The sequence below is a fragment of the Ovis canadensis genome, chromosome 12, assembly GCF_042477335.2.
Source record: "Ovis canadensis isolate MfBH-ARS-UI-01 breed Bighorn chromosome 12, ARS-UI_OviCan_v2, whole genome shotgun sequence".
NCBI lineage: Eukaryota > Metazoa > Chordata > Mammalia > Artiodactyla > Bovidae > Ovis > Ovis canadensis.
This window is the reverse complement of record NC_091256.1, coordinates 80,041,994-80,058,645: the sequence shown is the minus strand read 5'-3', so window position 1 is coordinate 80,058,645 and position 16,652 is coordinate 80,041,994. Positions and strand designations below refer to the sequence as shown.

Sequence of the window (16,652 nt, the reverse complement as noted above, 5' to 3'; positions counted from 1 at the left end):
AGTAAACAGGAGTTCATCATCAGTATTACATACAGTCTTTACTGCCTTGCATTGAGTAACCATACTTCCCTATTACAGATCATTAAAAGTTACACAGACTTCCCTCAGTTAAGGTATTAATAACACCTGAAGCTGTCTGATCAGCAGATACTATCCACAGATTGACCTCTTTTGCGCCCAGTGCCCAAGGAGATCAGGGACAGAAAGAAAATGCTCCTTCATAGTTAAGAACAGGTCAGTAACAGCACTCTGTTCGCCTATCGAGCTATGCACATGCAGTGTCACCATCAGAGGGCCACATATGCCCTTCCCTTCTCTAAGTTCAATGTCAGTCCAATCGACCCTTCTCTTCCCATGCGCACGGTCAGTAGCACGGTGACAATCTAGAGTGAGGGGGCATTCTCGGTGCCCTGAAAATCCATCCTGAAAATCCTCAAACTGAAGAAGCTTTTCCATAAAACTACCAGGATGGGAGAACAAGAGAGAAAGACAGATTGTTTTGCCACTGTTATTGTTAAGAAAAGGGTAAAGGTCAGGAGCGGCAGCTGTGAGGAGATACCCCTCGTCTAAGGTAAGGAGCAGCAGCTGCACTTTGCTGGAGCAGCCCTGAAGAGACACCCCACGTCCAAGGTAAGAGAAACCCAAGTAAGACGGTAGGTGTTGCAAGAGGCATCAGAGGGCAGACACACAAACTATAATCATAGAAAACTAGTCAAATCTAATCACACGGACCAGAGCCTTGTCTAACTCAATGAAACTAAGCCATGCCCATGGGGCCACCCAAGACAGGTGGGTCATGGTGGAGAGGTCTGACAGAATGTGGTCCACTGGAGAAGGGAATGGCAAACCACTTCAGTATTCTTGCCTTGAGAACCTGATGAACAGTATGAAAAAGCAAAATGATAGGACACTGAAAGAGGAACTCCCCAGGTCAGTAGGTGCCCAACATGCTACAGGAGATCAGTGGAGAAATAACTCCAGAAAGAATGAAGGGATGGAGCCAAAGCAAAAACAATACCCAGCTGTGGATGTGACTGGTGATAGAAGCAAGGTCCGATGCTGTAAAGAGCAATATTGCACAGGAACCTAGAATGTTAGGTCCATGAATCAAGGCAAATTGGAAGTGGTCAAACAGGAGATGGCTAGAGTGAACATCGACATTCTAGGATTCAGCGAACTAAAATGGACTAGAATGGGTGAATTTAACTCAGATGACCATTATATCTACTACTGCGGGCAGGAATCCCTCAGGAGAAATGGAGTAGTCATCATGGTCAACAAAAGAGTCTGAAATGCAGTACTTGGATGCAATCTCAAAAACGACAGAATGATCTCTGTTCGTCTCCAAGGCAAACCATTCAATATCACAATAATGCAAGTCTATGCCCCAACCAGTAACGCTGAGGAAGCTGAAGTTGAACAGTGTTATAAAGACCTACAGGACCTTTTAGAACTAACACCCAAAAAAGATGTCCTCTTTATTATAGGAGACTGGAATGCAAAAGTAGGAAGTCAAGAAACACCTGGAGCAACAGGCAAATTTGGGTTTGGAATATGGAATGAAGCAGGGCAAAGGCTAATAGAGTTTTGCCAAGAGAAGGCACTGGTCAAAGCAAACACTCTCTTCCAACAACACAAGAGAAGACTCTACACATGGACATCACCAGCTGGTCAACACTGAAATCAGATTGATTATATTCTTTGCAGCCAAAGATGGAGAAGCTCTACACAGTCAGCAAAAACAAGACCAGGAGCTGACTGTGGCTCAGATCATGAACTCCTTATTGCCAAATTCAGACTTAAATTGAAGAAAGTAGGGACAACCACTAGACCATTCAGGTATGACCTAAATCAAATCCCTTATGATTATACATTATTTCTCCTGGAAGTGAGAAATAGATTTAAGGGACTAGATCTGACAGATAGAGTGCCTGATGAACTATGGACAGAGGTTCGTGACATTGTACAGGAGACAGGGATCAAGACCATCCCCATGGAAAAGAAATGCAAAAAAGCAAAATGGCTGTCTGAGGAGGCCTTACAAATAGCTGTGAAAAGAAGAGAAGCGAAAAGCAAAGGAGAAAAGGAAAGATATAAGCATCTGAATGCAGAGTTCCAAATAGCAGCAAGGAGAGATAAGAAAGCCTTCCTCAGTGATCAATGCAAAGAAATAGAGGAAAACAAAAGAATGGGAAAGACTAGAGATCTCTTCAAGAAAATTAGAGATACCAAGGGAGCATTTCATGCAAAGATGGGCTCAATAAAGGACAGAAATGGTCTGGACCTAACAGAAGCAGAAGATATTAAGAAGAGGTGGCAAGAATACACAGAAGAACTGTAAAAAAAGATCTTCACAACCAAGATAATCACGATGGTGTGATCACTCACCTAGAGCCAGACATCCTGGAATGTGAAGTCAAGTGGGCCTTAGAAAGCATCACTACAAACAAAGCTAGTGGAAGTGATGGAATTCCAGTTGAGTTATTTCAAATCCTAGAAGATGATGCTGTGAAACTGCTGCACTCAATATGCCAGCAAATTTGGAAAACTCAGCAGTGACCACAAGACTGGAAAAGGTCAGTTTTCATTCCAATCCCAAAGAAAGGCAATGCCAAAGAATGCTCAAACTACCGCATAATTACACTCTTCTCACACGCTAGTAAAGTGATGCTCAGAATTCTCCAAGCCAGGCTTCAGCAATACATGAACCATGAACTTCAGATGTTCAAGCTGGTTTTAGAAAAGGCAGAGGAACCAGAGATCAAATTGCCAACATCCACTGAATCATCAAAAAAAGCAAGAGAATTCCAGAAAAACATATATTTCTGCTTTATTGACTATGCCAAAGCCTTTGACTGTGTGGATCACAATCAACTGTGGAAAATTCTGAAAGAGATGGGAATACCAGACCACCTGACCTGCTTCTTGAGAAACCTATATGCAGGTCAGGAAGCAACAGTTAGAACTGGACATGGAACAACAGACTGGTTCCAAATAGGAAAAGGAGTACGTCAAGGCTGTATATTGACACTCTGCTTATTTAACTTCTATGCAGAGTACATCATGAGAAACGCTGGGCTGGAAGAAGCACAAGCTGGAATCAAGATTGCCAGGAGAAATATCAATAACCTCAGATATGCAGATGACACCACCCTTATGGCAGAAAGTGAAGAGGAACTAGAAAGCCTCCTGATGAAAGTGAAAGTGGAGAGTGAAAAAGTTGGCTTAAAGCTCAACATTCAGAAAATGAAGATCATGGCATCCGGTCCCATCACTTCATGGGAAATAGATGAGGAAACAGTGGAAACAGTGGCAGACTTTAGTTTTTGGGGGGCTCCAAAATCACTGCAGATGGTCATTGCGACCATGAAATTAAAAGACGCTTACTCTTTGGAAGGAAAGTTATGACCAACCTAGATAGCATATTCAAAAGCAGGAACATTACTTTGCCAACAAAGGTCCATCTAGTCAAGGCTATGGTTTTTCCAGCGGTCATGTATGAACATGAGAGTTGGACTGTGAAGAAAGCTGAGCACCGAAGAATTGATGGTTTTGAACTGTGGTGTTGGAGAAGACTCTTGAGAGTCCCTTGGACTGCAAGGAGATCCAACCAGTCCATTCTGAAGGAGATCAGTCCTGGGTGTTCTTTGGAAGCACTGATGCTAAAGCTGAAACTCCAATACTTTGGCCACCTCATGCGAAGAGTTGACTCATTGGAAAAGACTGTGATGCTGGGAGGGATTGGGGGCAGGAGGAGAAAGGGATGACAGAGGATGAGATGGCTGGATGGCATCACGGACTCAATGGACATGACTTTGAGTGAACTCCAGGAGTCGGTAATGGACAGGGAGGCCTGGCGTGCTGCAATTCATGGGGTTGCAAAGAGTCGGACATAACTGAGCAACTGAACTGAACCGAACTGAACTGAAGACTTAAATTGTCCTTTACTCATTAGAAAACTCTCTTTAGTAAAATCAGCAATATCAGAAGAATCTTGCTAGAATGTCCTAGAAACCCATTTCTCCCAGGACACTGCAACAGGTGCTGAAACACTCACATTACTTTCTGGTTGGCATTATATTGGGCCAATAAGAAATAAACACACAAATTTCTCTACTACAAAAAAAAAAAAAAGAAAGGAGGGGATTGAACATAAGTTGCCCTTAAAGTCGGGGATATGGGATGGCAAAGCATAATTCTAATTCTTAGACTGACAGAGGTACCAATACGAAAGGAACAGCACATTCCAGCCATTCAGAAGGGTGTTCACAGCTGTAAATCCAGATAATAGAGAGGGTGGCCCACCCTGCTCTCTATCTGCCAGGACCAGATAAACAGTACACACGTGAGCGTGAACGTGAAAGCCACTCAGTCATGTCCAACTCTCTGCGACCACCTGGACTATTCAGTCCATGGAATTCTCCATGGAATTCTCCAAGGCCAGAATGCTGGAGTGGGTAGCCTTTCCCTTCTCCAAGGGGTCTTCCCAACCCAGGTCTCCCGCATTGCGGGTGGATTCTTTACCAGCTGAGCCACCAGGGAAGCCCGAGAATACTGGAGTGGGTAGCCTCTCCCTTCTCCAGCAAATCTTCCCGACCCAGACCTGAACCAAGGTCTCCTGCATTGCAAGCAGATTTTTTAGCAGCTGAGCCACCAGGGAAGCCCACATGTGAGCAGGCAACCCAACAAACCTGAAGGCTCCCCTCTCTCAGCCCCTCTGTCCTCAAAGCCTCTGAGGAGATCCCAGCTTGTGATTATTCAAGTATAATAATGTGTTCGGTACCTGAGCCGTGAACTATCTAAAATCTTTTCTATTTAATGAAATGTTCAGGTTGACAGTCAATGAGAACTCTGCATCATCAAGCAGCTTACAGATTTCCACACTGCCTGCAATTATGCAAAACTGAATCAAACCAACAGAGAGGGGATAAAAGAAAGGAAAAGGCTGAACCATCACTCGACAAAGAGAACCTTAAAAGGGAAAGTTATTCTTCTTGCCTTTTCACACTACAAGCCAACACACATGCATACCCGAAAATACAAACGTGCACACATTCAAATACATAGAGACAAGACTGTCTTGGCAATCACTGATCAATATTCCATTTTGCCAGAGACACTTAACTTCTTACCTAGGCTCCTTAAGTTTCAGTGAGTCAAAGGATTGCAATTCCTTCCTAAAAAGGATAATGTTTGTTTAAATGCACACAAACAGACACGGGCCTTAACTGCTAGTGAAAAAAAGGCCAATGATAGCCAGGTGTTGCAAAAGAGCAAAGCATGCCACAACCTGATCCTTGCTTTCTGCTCTTGAACTCTTGCATTAATTATAACAAATTACAGGGAATCCAAGTACAGTTTATATGTACAATAAGCTCCCTAATAATAGCCTATAATTTAATCAAGGGTCCTTTTTAAACTAGAAAAACTCATTCTCTACAATACATCCCAGACAGAGAACGTCAATACCCTGACAGTACTTCTTTCTGTCCCACTATGTGCTACTGGGTACAGATTGCTCTACGGTAATCACATCAATGGAATTTTAAAGAGCCAAATATGTTTTCCTGCTGTGAACTGTGATGCTCTAAAGTAGTGAAACAAGGCAACAGCAGTAATAATACTCCATATCAAAACACACACACACACACACACACACACACTGACCTCAAGTGTGTGATGTTAAAACAGCACCTGAGTCTGTTTCGCCCTGGCTGAAAAAACACAGTGACTTAGAAGAGTTCAGGAATTCCTCAAAATATGGAGTTATCATCTAACCCAGCAATCCCACTCCTAGGTATACACCCAAGAGAACTGAGAACACATATTCACACAGAAACTGGTACACAAACAGCAACATCATTTGTAACAACCAAGAAAAAGGAAACAATCCAACATCCATCAACCTATGAACGGATAAACAAAGTGTGGTCTAGTCATACCGATGGAATAGTATTTAGCCACAAAAATGAAGAAGGTATTGATAGACTGCTACAACATGGATGAACTCTGGAAACATTAGGCTAAGTGAAATAACTCAAAACAAAAAAGGCCATGTATTGGATAATTCTATTCACACAAAATGTCCAAGAACAGACAAATCCATAGGGATAGAAAGTAGACTAGTGGTTGCCGGAGTCTGGGAGACAAGGGACGGGGTATGACGGTGGATGTTCTGAAATGAGATAGCGGTGGTGGCTGTGGTAACTTTGTATATATAGTAAAAACCACTGTATACTTTACCATCATTAAAATAGTAAATATTATATTATGTGAATTGTATCTCAACAAAACGAAATATCCAATAAGCCTACTCAGGGGGAAGTCCTGAGACAGCACAGCAGGCTCTTCAGGCTTCACTCAGAGGTACTTTCTTTCTAACTTTATGCCTCAGCAGGCACACACACTGCGTTACCCTGGGTGTACTGTGCTTCCCAGTACTGCCCTCTTGCTATTTCCTCTATCTGAATGCCCCGACTTAGCCCTCTCCATTCGGACACTCCCCTCCTCATCCTTCAAAGCTCCGTGGAAAGGTATCTCATTTGTAAAGCTTCCCAAATCCTCTCACCCAGCTAACAAACCTCTCTCCTAGCCCTGAGAGCGCCTCACCCAGGCACCTCTTCACTGCTCTCAGCATCTCTTGCACTCCACAGACTCGGGAACAGGTCTTACCATTTAATGCCAGTACCTGGTGCCAAGGAGAGACACAATATGTGCTTCCGAGTTGATGAAATACTGACAGAGAGAGAAAGTGGGAGAAAGTGAGGCTGATCTCCTCAGGGTAAGATTTTCAGTTGCTGTCTCAACGGTATGAAACAGGCACCTCAAGTTTCAGAAATGTAAGCCATCACCTATTTGTTTTCAGGCAAAGGGAAAAAATATTCAAAGACTTAGGAGAGCCATCATAATGTTGAAGAAGACTCAAGTCGGAGGAATGACACTACGTGACTTCAAGACTTACTAGAGTGTGACAGCAAGAGTATAGTGTGGTATTACCAAAAGATGAATCAGCAAAACAAAATACAGAGCCCAGATACAGACCCCCGCAAACATAGTCAGCTAACCTCTGACAAAGGAGCAAAGGCAACACTATGGAAGAAACATCGCTTCTTCACCAAATGGTGCTGGAACAACTGTGAATCAACATGCAAGAAGATGAACCTAGACACAGACCTTACACTTTTCACAGAAATTAACTCAAAATGAATGATAGAGCTAAATGCAAAATGCAAAACTATAAAACTCCTAGAACACGGAAGAAAATCTAGACAACCTCGGGTATGACAGTGGCTTTTTAGATAAAACAACAAAGACAAAAATTCATAAAAGAAATAATTGATACACTGGACTTCATTGAATTAAAAAACTTCTGATGTGTGGGACTTCCCTGGTGTCCAGTGGCTTGGACTCCACGCTCCCAGTGCAGGGGCCCTGGGTTCGGTTCCATCGGGGAACGGGATCCCACATGTTGCAACTAAGACTTAGTGTAGCCAAATACATAAAAAAATAAAATAAAAACGACCTCTGCTCTGTAAGAGGCAATATCAGGAGAATTATGAGACAAGCCACAGACCAGGAGAAAATATTTACCAAACACACATCTGATAGAAGTCTGATCCAAAACATAAAGAACTCTTAAAACTCAATAATAAGAAAACAAATAACTCAACTTTTTAAAAAAGCAAAAGACCTTAACAGACATCTCATCAAAGAAGACAGACAAATGGCAAATAAACACATGAAAAGATGCGCTACTCATAAAGCATCAGAGAAATGCAAATCAAAACAATAATGAGATACTACTACGTATCCATTAGAATGGCCAAAATCTACTACACTGACACCACCCAATGCTGGCAAGGATGTGGAACAATGGGCACTCTTCATTCATTGTTGCTGCTGCTGCTGCTAAGTCACTTCAGTCGTGTCCGACTCTGTGCGACCCCATAGACTGCAGCCCACCCAGGCTCCCCCATCCCCGGGATTCTCCAGGCAAGAACACCGGAGTGGGTTGCCATTACCTTCTCCAATGCATGAAAGTGAAAAATGGAAGTGAAGTCGCTCAGTCGTGTCCGACCCTCAATGACCCCATGGACTGCAGCCCACCAGGATCCTCCACCCATGGGATTTTCCAGGCAAGAGTACTGGAGTGGGGTGCCATTGCCTTCTCCACATTCATTGTTGGCGGACTGCAAAATGGCACAGCTATCTCAGAAGACAGTTTGGTGATTTCCTACAAAACTAAGCATACTCTTAACATACAATCCAGCAACAGCACTCCTTGGTATCTACCCAAAGGGACTGAAAACTTAATGTCCACACAAAAACCTACACATAGATGTGTACAGCAGCTTTAGTCACAATTTCTAAAATTTAGAAGAAACCACGATGTCCTTCAGTAGGTGAATCAATCAATAAGTTCTGGTATATCCACACACTAGAATATTATTCAGGGCTAAAAAGAAATGAGCTGTCTAGACACAAAAAGACATGGAGGAAACTTAATTGCATATCACTAAGTGAAACATATCAATCTGAAAAGGCAACATGCTGTACAATTTCAATTTTAAGACATTCTAGAAAAGGCAAAAATATGGAGACAGTAAAAAGGACAGTGGTTACAGGGGATGGAGGAATAGGCAAAGAGCAGGGTTCAGGGCAGTGAAAACACCCTCAATGATTATATAATGACAGAAGCTGCTCAGTCTCTCAGCCGTGTCCGACTCTCCGTGACCCCGTGGACTTTAGCCCACCAGGCTCCACTGTCCATGGAATTTTCCAGGCAAGAATACTGGAATGGGTTGCCACTTCCTTCTCCAGATTATCTTCCTGACCCAGGGATTGAACCCGTGTCTCTTGTGTCTCCTGCATTGGCAAACGGATTCTTTACCACTAGTGCCTCCTGGGAAGCCCCATTTAATGACAGATACATGTTATTATACTTTGTCCAAACCCTTAGATGGCACAACATCAAAAGTGAACTCTAAGGTAAACTATGGACTTTGGGTGATTATGATCTGTCAATCTAGGTCTGTGGTAAAAATCCTGCTGAGAGGTATTGATAATGCAGGGGACCATGCATGTGTTGGGGCAGCAGGGTACACGGGAAATCTCAGTACCCATCCTTCAATTTTGTTATAAACCTAAAACTGCTTAAAAAAAAACACACAACAGACTCAATAAAAATAAATAAATACTCTTTCAGCATGTGAATCATTTGTTTACCTGCAAATTATTTATGCTGCTTTCTGAGCTACCAAGAGGCAAAGAAGGAATTTGGGGGTGAATCACAGTCTATGATCAACAATAGCATGAAGTAAATCCTCCTGGTGGCAAAAGCAGCACAAATCAAGGAGGAACAAAGTCCATTCGAATTAGCACTCTACACGGGCAAATACACCACTGCTGTAGAACAGGAGTCGCAGCCCCATAACACTAGGAATAAATATGTCTTGACTCGTCAGCGCCAACTACACATCTGCCTGCCCCGAAAATCAGATGTTCATAATATCACCTACAACAACACTGTGCGAAAAAGAGTGCTTCAATTACACCTGGCCACTGGGTGAGTCAACTGCCCAAAGATCTGGCTTCCTGGGAAAGAGCCAGGTTTGTGGCTAAAAAGTTTGCATAACATCCTTAAAATGATGGTGAGCTAGCAGATGGAAAAGCAGTACTGCTGTTAGCAATACGCCTGGTTTGAAGGAGAAAATGAGTATAAATCAACGAACAGGAGGCTGGCAAGAGGATCATCTCTGTGGCTAGGCTATCAAGTCATGAGAAGATACGGAGGTAACTTCAATGCATATCAATTGACAAACGAAGCCAGTGTGAAAGGGTACATACTGTCTGATTCCAACTACATGACATTCTCAAAAAGGCAAACCTATGAAGATGGCCAAAAGATCAGTGACTGCAGTGGGCGGAGGAAATATGACATAGTTAGGGATAGAATCCTTAATTAAAGGTAGCTCCACACTTCCACAGCGACTGTTAAAAGAAGCCAGTTCGGTCAACGAGGTAATGCCCCAGAAATGAGAAGGACATTCTGACTATGGGCTTAATAAATGTTTGATGAATGAATGATGGAATGAAAGTAACTAATCAATTACACATTCTGAGAAACTATGATAAAAACAGAAGTTTCCACTCTGTATTAAGTCACGTGGTTTGACCCATAGGGTATCTGATCATTACTGGTGTCCAGGAAACTCAGTATGGATAGAGCAGAAAGGGGAGACCGTTGAGTACTAGGATTCTACCAATATCTTCTCCAACTCAGTTTCCTATCATCAGAGCAGGGCAACACAAAGAGGAGGCTTTCTTTAGTTCTTATAAATGAAAAGTGCTAGTCTATCCAACTCTCACACACCCCCCACTAGACTCGAGAAATAATAAAAGATTCTACACTGGCAAAAGGCAAGTGACAAGTCAAACCAAGGCAATACCCTCCGGCCAAGAGAATCTCTAGTCTAAAATAAGTGTTGGAAGAGAATAATCTGTCACTGACTGTGAGGTTTTTTTCTGTTCACAATGATGGGCTGGGAATCCTCCTTGCCTTTAGCTGTCTTCCACCAGCCCTGTCTCCAGGCTCTGATACCTCAGTACTCTGTATATCAGCACAAAGACACACACCGGCCCCACCACACAGTATCTCTGTCATCAAAACCATGACCCCATTCAGGTTTTGTCCCAAAGAGCTGAAAGTGTGCACAAGTGTTCATCACTCAGGCCTGTCTGACTCTTTGCGATCCCATGGATTCTAGCCTGCCAGGTTCTTCTGTTCATGGAATCCTCCAGGCAAGAATACAGTACTGGGTAGCCATTCCCTTCTCCAGGAGATCTTCCCAACCCAGGGATTGAACCCAGGTCTCCTGTATTAAAGGTGGTCGCTTTACCAACTGAACTACTAGGAAGCCCAATAACTAGGTCAGTAACTTAAGCAGCCAGTGGTGCCCAGTCACTCAGACGCTTTGTGACCCCATGGACTATAGCCTGCCCGGCTCCTCTTGTCCATGGCATTTTTCAGGCAAGAATACTGGAGTGGGCTGCCATTTCAGCAAGTACATTCTTTACCACTAGCACCACCTGGGAAGCTCCAACTAAGAACTGCTGCTGCTAAGTCACTTCAGTTGTGTCCGACTCTGTGTGACCCCACAGATGGCAGCCCACCAGGCTCCCCCACTTGTGCACACTTTCAGCTCTTAGGGACAAAACCTGAATGGGGTCACGGTTTTGATGACAGAGATACTGTGTGGTAGGGCCGGTGTGTGTCTTTGTGCTGATCATACCGAGTACTGAGGTATCAGAGCCCGGAGACAGGGCTGGTGGGATTCTCCAGGCAAGAGCACTGGAGTGGGTTGCCACTGCCTTCTCCAATGCATGAAAGTGAAAAGTGAAAGGGAAGTCGCTCAGTCATGTCCGACTCTTGGCAACCCCATGGACTGCAGCCTACCAGGCTCCTCTGCCCATGGGATTTTCCAGGCAAGAGTACTGGAGTGGGGTGCCATTGCCTTCTCCGAACTAAGAGCTAGTCAAGTCTAATTTTACACTCCTGCTGCTGTTTTTACATATTGACCAATTAAGTTTTAAATATTTTTCATCACTAGGCTTTGGACTTTAGTGCTTAAGTCTTCAGGTGCCCACTCACCCCATGCTCTCTTAGTCACTTACTACACATTTCCTCATGCACACTGCTTAAAATGTCTGAGACCTAATGGAGTGACTCATGTTAAAAGTATATTTAAAAACACTGACAGGAGAAAAAAACAACACCACATAAGTTGGATGGATTGTTCATCAGAAACAACAAAACAGCTGCAATTTCAGTCCTGAAGTCAGAAATACAGGAGAGACCTTGAAATCCTAAGGGATGGTTGAAATTCCCATTGTGTGGACCTGTTGTGCCCCTTCCAGCCCTTTTCCTATCTGGCCAATGAGATCCATGTTCAACTTCTCCCCAGTCACAGCACTTCACATTATCACAGACTTTACACATTCCTAATGATGGCAGGCTCACCCATCTCCATCAAGCCAGAAGCACTCTGAGGGCAAGAACCACCCCTCATCGCTCAGTGATTCACAGACCCACAGATGATCCCAGACATGACATTAATAACTGTGCTAAAAACACACTATGATCATTTACTGACTCACAGAAACCCAGTGGATAAAATAGAACACTTTTTTTTTTTGGAAGCCAGCCACCCAAATAGTTGGCATAAAAGAATACTACACTCAGCAACAAAACAAAACCCTCAAATCACCTATTCCCCAGGTATTGCAAAATAAAGACTTTCCCCAGCCACAGCATTGGAGTCATTCTTTCCATCCTTTATGTTCCTGCAGCATTTGGTAACTCTCGCATGCCTAATCAGGCAATGTGTTTAATTATGGGGGTTTATTTCTGCCTCTTTGGCTACTTTATGAGCTTATTATGTACATCTTTGTATTTCACCTCAACATCTACATAAAGTAGGTCTTCACTGCATCTCTTCATTAGAGCAAGACATCACGCCAGCCATGTGTGATGCAGCCTTACTTAAAAGCCAGTTAATTACAGGCTAGCTGAAAAAAACTTTACATCGTTCGGGGTTCTCTGAAAGAAACAATAAAAACGCACCTCTGTGTATCAAAACCTATGGACAACTTGCATTCTCCACAAGTCAAATTCTCTAGATGTTAAGAAATCAGAAGATTCAAGTAATCCTTAATAATAACCGTGCTTTCCATTTGAAGAGCTACTTTCCAAGCGTTTTCACGGGTACTGCGACGCATTACCTCGTATTCACAACAACCCTTCGAGACAGTCCCTACAATTTCCCTTTCACCCGTGAGGAAGCAAAGACTCAGAAAGGGAAGGTGACTTGCCAAGATTTCTGATGTCAGAGTCAAGTGCTCTTTCATGACAACGTTGCGCCTGGGCAGTAAACTGGCAGAGTCTGTAGTTTCTATAAGTCTGAAGCATAAACCTCAAAGGAGAAACTGGAAGGAAGAAAAAAACTCCAGGAGGTTGTAAACACATTGCAACATGAATCCACTGACCACTTACTGAATTTGTACTGCTGGAAATGAATACTACTATTCTTTTGCAGAATCTTCAAAAGCAGCTGAGAATGTCAAATGTGGCAACAACAGCCAAAGATAAAATACCAAACCAGCAAACATCTCATTGGGCAAGAATCTACCATCTTCCTGTCCTGTTGCTTCCTGGCAAAACTGTCTCTAATATTTTCAGGCATGAAAATGTCTCTCGAAATTCTTCCTTTCACAGGTCTCTAGGATTGAAGGACTAGATACTCCCTGTGGTGCCTATAATTTTTGAAACAGTTTTGAAACAGTTTTGAAACAGTTTTCACTGTCCTTTCTTCCATTAGAGTCTCAGTTTACTAATACTTAAAGGGGTGAGTGAGTGAGTGAAAGTTGCTCAATCGTGTCCAACTCTTTGTGACCCCATGGACTATACAGTCCATGGAATTCTCCAGGCCAGAATACCGGAGTGGGTAGCCTTTCCCTTCTCCAGGGGGTCTTCCCAACCCAGGGATCGAACCCAGGTCTCCCGCATTGTGGGCAGATTCTTTACCATCTGAGCCACAAAGGAAGCCCAAGAATACTGGAGTGGGTAGCCTATTCCTCTTCCAACGGATCTTCCCAACCCAGGAATCGAACTGGGGTCTCCTTCGTTGCACATGGATTCTTTACCAACTGAGCCATCAGAGATAGGAAATTTAATTTCCTAGAAATGAATATGATGACCCACAGTGACAACATGCCATACCCAGGTGGAAAGAAGCCCTTTGTTTAGGTGTGAGGGCAGGGAAGGGGACTGATAAGCAGCGAACTGCAATTTCCACATCAAAGAAAATTCCTCATTCCTCATTTCATGCAGAAAGCTGCTACAAACACCTGTTTCTTTATCCTTCTGTGTTTAAGAACTTAAAATTATCTCACTAGGAACCAGAATAAAAACACATCAAATGTTTCTTTAGGAACCAAAAACCCAGGTACACAAAACCAAGAAGGGAGCCAGGTCCGGAGAATCAGTGGCTACACGGGGTCTGGGGCCATGTTCAAAGGGCAGGATTCCTACAGAAAAGGACTACGTAAGCACTCAAACTCCCCCTTAAGCAAAAAGTTCAGTGGGTTTCTCGTTAAAAATTATGACTGCAGAACAGACATGGCCTCTTATACTTTGCTAACCTGTTCATGAAACCAGCACAAGACCCACTGGGGAGTAATTCTAATAAAATTCTACTGCTACAGATTTTTTTTTTTCAACCTCTTACAACACCTTTATTCAAAAATAACGTCAAGGGCTTCCCTGGTGGCTCAGTGGTCAAGAATCTGCCTGCCAATGCAGCAGACACGGGTTCACGCCCTGATCTGGGAAGGTCCCACATGCCACAGGGCAACTAAGCCCGCACACCACAACTAATGAGCCTGCGCTCTGGAGCTCAGGCGTTGCAACTACTGAAGCTTACTCGGCTCCACAACAACAGAAGCCACCACAGTGAGAAGCCCAAGAACCACAGCTAGAGAAGAGCCTGTGCAGCAATAAAGACCCAGCACAGCCCAAAATAAATACAGAAAATTATATTCGAAAAAGAGTCACTTTCAACCTTTTAGCCAACTTACTCTCTAAAAAAAAAAACAAGTAAGGCCAACATAGACCCAATTTACTGGTAAAATGCAAATAAATTCAATTATGTATTCACCCATTCAATAAAACTTACTGAGTACCTACTACACCAAGAGCGGTTCTCAGCACTTGGAAATAGCAGTGGCTCAAAAGTCCCCATCCCTGCTCTCAATCACGTGGGTTACATTTGGTGCAGACAACAAGCAATATTTAAGTAAATAAATAAGCTCACTGAGATAAAACGAGGTAAGAAGTAACAAAGTGGAAGCAGTCAAGAACGGTTTCACTGATAAGATGAACTCTGAGCAGAGATCTTCAAAAGAAATGAGGAACTGGACACGTGGCTACTTGGAGGGGGAGGTGGGAGTGGTGGTGGATGCTCTCATTCCAAGCAGATAAACAGAAAGTACAAAGGCTTGTGGGGAAGTGCAAGTTGTGATTGTTCAAGAACGGCAAGACAGCCAGTGTAACAAGGAGTGAACAAGAAGTCAAATGGCAGGGAAAGATGGGTGAAAGACAAGAAGCGGTACAGATTGTAAACAGCTTCTAGGGCAAAATGTCAGGATTTGACTTTTCTAAGGAAGATGGCAAATCAGTGGAGGAGCTGGGCAAAGAAAAAAAAAAAAAGTGAAGTTGCTCAGTCGTGTCTGACTCTTTGCAGCCCCATGGACTGTATGTAGCCTGCCTGGCTCCTCTGTACATGGGGTTTTCCAGGCAAGAATACTAGAGTGGGTTGCCATGTCCTCCTCCAGGGGATCTTCTCAACCCAGGGGTAGAACCCAGGTCTCCTGCATTGCAGGCAGACTTTTTACCATCTGAGCCACAAGTGAAGCCTCTACATAAACGGACATGTCTGCAAGGGGCAAGGGTGGGAGTAGGGACGCCAATCATGAGAAATGACCACACACTGAGCTAGAGCAGCAGCCGTGGGCATGGGAATCTGGACATATTCTGGCCGGCTACAGGGTGTAGGAGAAAGAGAATTTAAGGATGATGGCAAGACTTTTGAGCTGAACAACTAAACTAACGCTTTCAGATAAAGACTTTTCCTTTATGGAAAACTGACAGACTGTTTTTCAACAAGTCAATTTGAAGGGAAATGGATTTTACTATCAGTTAAAAGGCAGTTATGACCAGATTATCTTTTACTATGATGAGTTCATTAAAACACTGCAAACATTTGAATATTTGATTTACTCTTTTTTAGATTTCAAGGGGGTGTCTTTGATATAGTAATGGATTCACTTTTTTTTTCCTCATTCTTCTGTTTCTTCTTCTCCCTCGTCCCCCCAAATCTTCTGCTTTCTATTTCTGTAAAAGCAGAAATGAAGGACTTCCCTGGTGATCCAGTGGTTAAGAGTCTGTGCTATCAACGTAAGGGGCACAGGTTCAATCCCAGGTCAGGGAACTAAGATTCCATATGCCACGTGGCATGGCTGAAATATTTTTTTCTTTAAAAAAAGCAGAAATGAATTAAGTTCATAGATATTTCTTCCTGTTTTCTATGATTAAACTGTTGGGTTTTTTTCCAACTGCGCCATGACACTTGTGAGATCTTAGTTCTCAGACCAGGGATTGAAGCCAGGCCCACGGCTGTGAAAGCATCAAGTCCTAACCACTGGACCACCAGGAAATTCCCTGTGATTTGAATTCTGAGTTCTGATCAATAACAGAAAAATGGCCCATGTGGCAAATGTGGAGTGAGCAAAAGGACACGTACGAAATAGGAAATGAACCACGACTCCCATCAAGTCTTTGCAAAACCCCTGAGAAGCCCAAACCATGGGCCCTTCCCACTTCAACTCCATGATAAAACCACCATACTTTAAAAACAACATCGTCATCATCGAATTAAAGAATAGTAACACTAAAAAAATGTTTTGCAATATAACTTGATGGAAAAACCTGCACTAAAAAGACTAGGGAGGAAAAAAAAAAACAAGTTTGTGTAATTCCTAGTTACTAGTTCATGTATTTCCTGTTAAATTTTATCTTTATGAAGACTCATCAAGAG

The 16,652-nt window shown here is 43.1% G+C and overlaps 1 protein-coding gene across 1 annotated transcript in view; it reads right to left on the bottom strand.

Moving 5' to 3' along the window:
* The window catches only part of PTPN14 (protein tyrosine phosphatase non-receptor type 14), a 186,664-nt gene that overhangs the window by 65,055 nt on the left and 104,957 nt on the right, over positions 1–16,652 (bottom strand). The window lies entirely within an intron of this gene.